The sequence below is a fragment of the Neofelis nebulosa genome, chromosome X, assembly GCF_028018385.1.
Source record: "Neofelis nebulosa isolate mNeoNeb1 chromosome X, mNeoNeb1.pri, whole genome shotgun sequence".
Lineage (NCBI taxonomy): Eukaryota > Metazoa > Chordata > Mammalia > Carnivora > Felidae > Neofelis > Neofelis nebulosa.
In genome coordinates this window covers 8,255,772-8,264,913 of record NC_080800.1, presented here as the reverse complement: position 1 = coordinate 8,264,913, position 9,142 = coordinate 8,255,772, and the positions used below count along the sequence as shown (strand labels likewise).

Here is a 9,142-nt window from a genome sequence, read left to right as displayed (position 1 = left end):
AACTACTGGTCCTGACAGAGTTTGTTCAAAGATTTGTCACCACTTGCATCGGAACGAATTTTGCTTTTGAAGCAAATACTCCAAGAATAGTATTAAAGCTAGGTTTTTTCTGCAGTGTAGTAACTCAGAGGCATATACCTTTATTTAAAATAGTGTGTTTGCTCATTTGCTCAACAACGAAGGGTTTAGATGAGCTAATGACGAGCCTTCGATTGAAATGTGTAAGTTGCCTTTTCCCATTCCGGTTGAAGTATTACAACAATGCCTGATGATTTTGTACTAGGTATTGAGCGAGTTTAATAAGATACATTATCTTAAACTGAGACAGAGGGGCCGATTGTGCACAGCTCACGTTTTGGGCAACAGATTCGAGGTGACTGATGTTCGCATGTTTGGTGATACTCGAAACTAATTCATTCGGGCAATAAGTTTATTAAGTCTAAGGTCATTTGTAGGGAATTGTTTTCCTTCCCTATTAGAGAAAAACCTCATCGAGAGGAGACTGTGGAGTGTTAAATGCAGTTGATGAAACGAAATGTTGTCAAGCGTAGCATTGAAAGGAGAAACGGGAAAGGAATTCACTTTAGTATTTGTTGTTGCTGTTGCCTGTTTTGTTTTGCCTGTCGGTTTCCAGTGTAGAGTTTTCCCCCCTTCTAAATATGATAATCATCTCTGCTTAAGGCTTGCTTTACTTCCTGCTGATTTAGAAATATCTGATAGGGGATTGAGCTTTCCAGTGTGGGACAACGCTGCTTCAACATCCCTGTATCTTTTAGATAATCTTGTTCCAAATTCATTCCTTGTCTCTTGAGCAGTGGGTCTGCCCCTGTCCGAATAAATGACCCACTCTGCAGAGCGTCCACATGACATCTTACCAATAATGAGTGTCCTCTCATCTGCGCATCCTTTTTTGGGTGAAACCTGAAGCATTCATTCTTATAACTCAGCTTTCCTCGCAATGCGGGTAGAAGGAGCAGCCTGAAAAAGAAATGCCCCACTCTGCAGCACATTAAAGCCAGTGACCTCAAATCCAGGTGTCTCTATGAGAACCGGAAGAGAATGATCTTTTCCAGATCTACCCCCCCCCCCCAACACATAAAATGACATGCGAGTTTCTCACTCTCCCCCAAAGGTACTTCTCCAGGTAGGATATTGGACCTGCCTCCCCGGGGATCCGTATTTACTAGAAAAATTGAGAGACTCTCATAAAGAAAGCATCCTAAGGGGCGCCTGTGCAATTGCTGCCAAAAGCCTCTTTTTTTCAGTTGATGTCATGCACGGCGCCTCTGTTTACCACGCACACCGTAGACCTCAGGGTTTGCTTGCTCTCACTATCCCCTTCCTATCTGTTCCGCACCACTCTGCCTCGTTCACCTTTCCTAAAACGCCCCTTTCCTCGTGTTCCACCTCTCCCCCAAATCGTGAAGTGCGTCTTCCTACTGGTCCATGGTACAACACTCCCAAGGTTTTCTAAAATGCCTGCCTCTCTTCCCTTGAACACAGTCCCTCCCCTTATTCCTGGAGGTGATGGCCTCATCAGCTTTCTGTTCTGCTTCCTCCTGCTGCCCTGGCCTCTGTTCGCACACATTTCTGTGCCTCTATCCATCAGGGCTTTGGGCACTGGGTCCATAAGGGATTCGTTGAGAAAAAGGTCACCGGCTTGATATAGCCTAAGGGTTAAACGCGTGGCATTTGGAAACAGACCCCCGGGTTTGAACTGCTTACTCCCTAGTTGTGCAAGTTACTCAAGCACCCTGTGTCTCTGTTTTCTTGTATGCAATACAGGGAAAATCCTACGTATCTGCCTCTAGAGTATAGCCAGTATCCACGGAGGGAATAAGCACGGACTACATGTTAGATGTTCTTTATTACAGTTTTGACTCTTTCAGATCCATGGCCTCAAGTAACTTTCCAGCTACCCAATACCTGGCTTTGGCTTTGATGGTAGATTTTTAGATCTGAAGGATCTAAAATTCACTCTCCCACTCTCCCTGCAAATGGGTCACAGTAGTAGCAGGAGGATGATAGAAATCAGACCAAGGTCAAGTGCTGGGGCGTGGGGGGAGGGCAGATAGCTGCGGTTAAGGACTTGTCACCTCACTTCTGCAAGCTCTGATCCATCCAGAGGTAGAGTCTGATGGATAATTAAACTTAAAGATACCACATTTTTATTGTGCTCTTTAAGGTAGCAGAAGGACTGAAATGTCCTTCACAATTTGCATTTTTTATGTATAATCAGAAAGAATATTAAGACCTTAATTTGCCGACTCTATGGTATTGGTCGAGAGAGGTTAATTGGACCAATGAAGTCACTATTGTATCAGTCACGAATGTCATCTAAAGGAAATTTCACTATGCCATTTATCATAGTAGGTCCTAATTCTGAAAGACAAAAGCATCACCTGTTTCTAAATGTTGACGATATATTATTTAGAAACTGAAGGATGCCATTAGACATATATTTACCTTCTTGCTCATAAAAGACTTTCTTCATATCCCACAAAATGATTTATAATGATTAGTTTTTATTTTATCATCCAGTTGACCAACTGCTTTCTTTCCATGTGAAAATGTAGACAGTCAAGGAATGGGCTGTTATGTGGTTCAGTGGGGAGAAGTACAGGAGAGGTTCCAAGGGCTAGGACTCCATATTCAGGCTCTTCAGATTTGTTATCTGTGTATACAGAGGAATATAGGAAGGTGAGGTTAGCTGCTACATCACATATATCCTAAAATCCCACTGTACAAGTTTACTCCTCACTCATGTGGTCAGAGTGTCCACGACTGGTGGGATGCCTTGCTCCAAGCAGGGATTCAAGGACCCAGGCTCTGCTGTCTTCAACACGAGAAGATGTTGATTCGATTATCTGTGGCTGCATAACAACCACCCCAAACCTTAGTGCTTAAAACAACAGCCATGTTATTTGCTCATGGTTCTTCCATCTGAGCTGGGCTCAGCTGAACATTTCTGCTGGCCTTGACGGTGGTCACTCCTGAGGCTTTATTCAACTAGGAGGTTGGCCGGAGGCTGGATTTAGCTGGGATGCTGGGACCGCTAAGCTTTTTCCCACTCTCCATGTGGCCTCTACACATCTCTCTCCACATGGTCTCTCCAGTACAGTAGCCGGACTTAAGACACGGTGCTTCAAGGGTCCCACGGATGCAACATGGCTGGCCCATGATCAAACGGCGGGGGGCGCTAGGACGTGACCGTTGAGAAGTGTGGTTTGAGAACTGTTGTCTCCAGGCTTTATGGGTCAGGGCTAGAAGTGAAGCTTGTCACTTTCTCCCACAGTCCATTGGCTAGAGCTTAGCGATATGACTGCTGCTACCTGCGGAGGAGGCTGGGAAGTAGAGTTGAGCTGGGTGCCCAAGAGAAAGAGAGTCCAGGAGCAGTCAGTCAGTCTTTCCCTCCATCTCTCTGCCTCTGTAAAATAGAGTGGTGGAAGGGAGTGAATGCATGACACATGTACACGGCTTAGTACTTAATACACGCTCAGGGAATTTCTCTTATCATCATCATTGTTACCGTTTGCTTTGTGCAGCAACTACTTGATTTTATTCCAGTTAAATCAAAACACATGGCAGCAGATGCCATGCGCAGGAACGTGGGCTTTGTCCAGGAGCTGAAGAGGAGACATCAAAGGGTTTTAGGCAAGAGTGTTGTAATCAGAAATGTATTCACCCCCCCCAAATTTGACATAGTGGTTCTATAATATTTTTGCCCTGAATGTGCAAAATGTCCCCAACAGCATGAGCAGAAATAATCCAGAAGAGCCAAAGAAGAAGGTGGAGTGAATACTTAATGGCATAGTTGTTGCTTGGTACTCTTGGCTAGTGAAGAGTCAAATGGATAAAAGATCACAGTTGTGTTCTCGCATTTTTGTGGTTAGCAAGCTCTCCCATGGAATGGACCTTTTAATTGCTTCCTGATATTTATTTCTCAGGCTGTTTGGGTGACTTTGGGCCTCTTATTGGTTCTCTTATTGGTTCTACTTAAAGACTGGATATTTAAATAAAAAGAAGGTTCTTTATCTTCGCCCTTTGTTTTTCTGGCTTGAGTGCGTTTTTCCAAAGAATGCCAGATACACAGCTTCTCCACTGCTCTGCATTGCCTCTCCAGGCCAAACTTGGTTCCACTCTGAAAACAGACCAGGGATTTCTCAAGACATTGTCTCTTGAGGTTGAGATTATTCATTTAAAGACATAGTCACCTTCTTATGAAACATGCGTTGACTTGACAGTGTATGACTCCATTAAGTAGCTGATTTAACAAGCCACTCCAGTCTTTGGTTATCATTCTTACTAAATTGCCATGTCTATTTCTCATTAGACAGTTGAGACATGGCCCTGTCCGGTGCGGGTTGTGGCCTGTGGCTTTGTCTTCCAGTTCATTTGTAAGCCTCGTAGTGGTTGGGATCACAGCTGTGGTACTTATGAGCTGTGAATCTTTGGGCATAGTACTTAACCTCTCTGAACTTCTGTTTCCTCATCTGTAATATGGGATGTGATGTAACCCACTTTTTATAATTCCTTTAGCAGTTAATGAATAAAATGCTTAGGAAAATGTCCAGCGCTTAGTAAGCTCACAGTGAGAACTACATGTTGTTTTCATGTACTCATAAACTAAAAGATCACTGGCCTAACCATGACAAGTGAGTTGCATACTTATCAATTTCATGCGAAATATTATATTAAATAAATTTAAATGAGGATCTGAATTCCATTTGCGAGTGTCCAGATTACACAAACCGTATTCAGTATCTGCTGGAATGATGACTATTTTCAACATCTGCACGTCGGGGGTAGTGGATATGGAGGTGTGTAAATCTTGACTCTGAATTTCTCTATACGTGTAATCGTTCTGGGAAAGAAAACCATCTGATGTGTTTTATTGTTTTCAAATTCCTTTCTCTTGCTAAATAAATCCCAGCAGCAGCAGAAGCTGTGTGTGGCTTCTATCAAGTGATGATTAACCTCACAGAATCCTAGCAAAAAACATACCAAATCTCGAAGTTTTGGGTAAGATCATCCGTGAAATCATTTCTCAGGTTGTCGGTTATAATCACAGCAATTCTTCGGTTGGAATTCACTCTAGACCACAAAAGAACTATAACTTCGTATCGACTGGAAAACAAAAATGTCTTTTTGAATTGTGTTTGCTTCAGTGCTATGTGGTATACATGGAGATCAAGGTAATTAGTGATCGGGGTATGGTTTTAGTCTTTCCTTTTCTTTCTGCTCTTCGTGGAGTTCTCTTCGTCAGCCCCAACTCCCACCTGCACCCTCTTAAACATGGCCACATGGTTATGTCCACGCCGCCCTCCACACCCTCCTGTGAAATGAACAACTTCTCAAGGACTATTGTTTCACAAAGAGCATAAAATTCAGAGCATGTGTTATGCTTCGGTATAAAAGAGAAAGAAATCTTTTCCTTTTTAAATGCTTTTTTCCTGGTCTTAGGAAAATGAACAAGCCAGTGGTTTTAAAATATAATTTAAGAATTGAGGATTTGTCCTACACAAAGAAAGCATCCTGTGTACTTTATCATGCTCTCAGGGATTTTACCCGAGGCTTCCAACATTCTTTGCTTGATTCCTAATAAGGACACTTTGCACAGTTACAATCCAATTACCATTTGTAGATCCCTGTGGAAAAGAGGATTTTTTTTAAAAGAGGAACCCTTTCCTCACTCCAGAATATCTCTTCAAAATAGCCTTATTAATGGGGCTCCTGGGTGGCTCAGTGGGTTGAGCGTCCGGCTTCGGCTCAGGTCACGATCTCGTGGTTCATGGGTTCGAGCCCCGCATCGGGCTCTGTGCTGACAGCTCGGAGCCTGCTTCGGATTCTGTGTCTCCCTCTCTCTCTGCCCCTTCCCCGCTCATGCTCTGTCTCTCTCTGTCTCTCAAAAATGAATCCATGTTAAAAAAATTTTTTTAAATAGCCTTATTAAAATAAAAGTCAGGAAAACCACTTTCAATTTCTCTGCATTCTTTTTGTCCCTCCCCCCCCTTTCTACACACACACACACACACACGCACACACACCGACTCACTCACACGCTCACTCAGTGACACAGTCTGCCTCCATTCCGAAGGGACAGGAACTTCTCAATGGTCCAATGACAAGATTGCATTTTTTGGTCCCAAGATTCACGGTAGCAGAGGTCTCTGGCAACACAAAGTATCCTGAGAATCACAGCTATGCCAGCTGGGCCTTTTCTCAGATACTCGATGTAATCTGCCATTGCAGGATCCATTTTTCACCAAAAGAATAATTAAAAAAAAAAAAAAAGCAGACTCCAGTTCCTACTCCAAGCGTAGTTCTGTTACATTAGGACAGCAAAGACACGGCTGAATAGAATTCCTGGGTAAGCAACAGATATGTCTCTGCTTATACTTCTTTTTGAGAAGATTATGGTGATAAAGTGTTGCGATTCTTCCACATCTATCTTGTGATTTGGGAAGAAAAGTGGATGGATCAGTGTCTGAGATGTGCGACAGCTAAGTACTTATCTGTGCCAGTAGAGATTTATGAGAATGTTATTTTTAGATCGGTTGATAATGTTACAGCAGCTTGCAGCGAGCAAACGGGAGCAGAGAGGCGCATGCCGTAATGAAAGGCGACAGCATAACTGGGCTGCTTTCTGCAGAAGATTCGGCACGGGCTGTTTTGAGTTCTGAAAGAATAAAGTGGCTTATTTTCTCCGCTGGACGTCTTGAACCCGGCCTTTGGAGAACAACTGGGATATTAGATAAGGCTAATAATAAATCTAATGGGCTCTGTTTTACAAACGGGGAAAACCTTAAGCTCCTGGATTTTTGGACACTGTCTGGCTCTCCTTACTATAAGGCTGTGTCTCGTAATGAAAAGACCCGGTGCGGGGAAGAGGCCGAATGTGTCCCTTACGTCCCAGATGCCACTCTGCTTCTGTAGGAGTCATCTGACTTCCTTGGACCTTTCTTTCCTCCTTTGTAAAGGCAGGGTTTTGGATCGATTTATCATGAGAAGGGATGAAATACGTATAGTGCTTTGGGGTCTACATTCTGGAGCCCACAGCCTGGCTTCAGATCCCAACTCCGCCACTCACTGGGTGTGCCAGCTTGACAAGTTACTTAGGACTCGTGCCTAGGTTTCCTCATCAGAAGTATGGGAATAATAATGGTAACATGGTCCTTAGAGCTGGTGTAAGAAATAAATGAGCTAACACAAATAAAGGGCTCAGGGCAGTAACTAGCAGAAAGTGAACCATCCATGAATGTTAGCAGGATCTTCACGGTCCAATCCATGTCCGGAGGTCTGCCTTTCTAATGTCAGTGAACTAAGACATGTTGACTTTTTGGGTTGTTGTTGTTGTTGTTGTTGTTGTTGTTGTTGTTTTTGAATGGTGTTAGCACAGCACTCGGCTTGACGATGTTCATTTCTCCTTCTTTGGGTTATCAATAATTTAGATGAATGGGCTATTTAAGGATAACCACTTTTATACCACCCCGACTTTTACATACTTTCCAATATCCCCAATTCTTCCTATGCTGTGTGATTTCTTTACAGGCTCTTTGGGATGTTGCCCAGAGCAAATCTTAGCAGAGGAGGAAAATGGCGACCCTAAAGACAAATCCTCATCATAGATGTGCCTTTACTTTTAGTGTCATCCAGGAGTCAGCAAACTTTTTCTGTAGAGGGCCAGATAGCAAACAGTTTCAGCTTTGCCAAGTCCGTGAAAGCAGCAGTAGACAGTACCTAAGTGAATGAGTGCAGCTGTGTTCCAGTAAAACTTTATTTACAAAAGCAACCAGGAGGCAGGATTTGGTCCACAGGCTCTTATGTGCCAAACCCTGGCTAGTCATCACCCCCATGGCAGAGATTAGGAAAACAAAGCACAGGAGAGAAAGTAGCTTGCTAAAAGCCACATGACTGGAAAGTGGCAGACCCAAAATGAAAAATCCAACAGCCTAGCTTGCGAGCCCTTGCTTTTAGCCACTACCCCAACTGCCTTTGTGTCAATTCATCTCTGCCTGGGATTCTCATCTCCTAGGATCTGCCGGGCGCATCACCTCACCTCCTTACTTGAGGGTTGACTCAAAGATCACATCTCAATAAGGTTGCCCTGGAAACCCCTCCCCGCCAGCACTCCTGATTCCTTCTTTTCCTCCTAGGGTTTATCACCTTGTAAGTTGTTATGTAATTTACTCATGTATTATCTTTGTTTCTTATCAGTTTCCTTCACTAACCTGGAAGCTTGTTGAGTGCAGGGTGCTTTGTTTTGTTCGCCAGTGAATCCACAGGACCTAGAACACTGCCTGGCCTGTAGAAGCTGCTCATTAAGTACTTGTTGAATGAGTTAAGTGTACATTTCCATTAGGCTACGGTGACATTGTAACACTCCTTGTAGTAATAAATAGCTACTCCTTGTAGCAATAAATAGCTACTACCAAAGCAAAGGTAACAAAGTGGACTGCCATACCCACCAAGTGTTCAGAATTTTCTAAAAGTCCTTCTCTTAGGCGACAGACCAGAATCGATGAATAGAACAAGATCTTTTGAGAAGGAGTGGCTGAGGAATCCAGAGAAGAAAGTGACTGGACATATGAATATTCTGTTGAGTTCCTAGAGGAATAACCTCTTTTAAGAGTCCAAACAGCAGTGTGACAGCTACACAAATACGCTCAGCTTCGCCCGGAAGCTCATGAAGAAGGGGGTTCCTTGTCATCGGTGATGTGTTTATTTTGGACTTATAAAGAACTAGGCAGCCCTTTTCAAAAATGTTGGTCGCGAGCCTGGTATTTAAACTTATGCCATGTTTCAACAACACATTGCGATTATCTGGGAACCTTGGCTGTACAAATGACGGCTGGCCGCAACAGAAAACAGTTAAAAAGAAATTCAGCTCCTGGTGTGGTTTCTCTACATGGCGTGCCATTTTTCAGGCCTTAACTTACCGATCTGGTCTTTTCTTCTGTTTCTTGCCCGTATGGAGCCACAATCCAGCTGGCTGGCTTGTAAACACCTAGAAAAGGCATCTTGCACATAGAGGAACCATTTATTCATGAATTCAGTGCATGGTTCTTAGGAGTTTTCGGTGTCACTAAAACTGCCAGGTTTAAAAAGGGGATGTAAATTTAGAGGAATGATGATTAATGCT

At 43.4% G+C, this 9,142-nt stretch overlaps 1 protein-coding gene across 7 annotated transcripts in view; it reads left to right on the top strand.

Moving 5' to 3' along the window:
• The window catches only part of ARHGAP6 (Rho GTPase activating protein 6), a 454,675-nt gene that overhangs the window by 364,474 nt on the left and 81,059 nt on the right, over nt 1–9,142 (top strand). The window contains exon 1 of one of the 7 annotated variants that reach the window (XM_058713356.1): nt 6,250–6,370. The exons of the other annotated variants lie outside the window; for them this stretch is intronic. The gene's annotated coding sequence lies outside the window, so the exon portion shown is untranslated. Of the gene's footprint in view, nt 1–6,249; nt 6,371–9,142 lie in introns of those variants that run through there. 7 annotated transcript variants of the gene reach the window in all.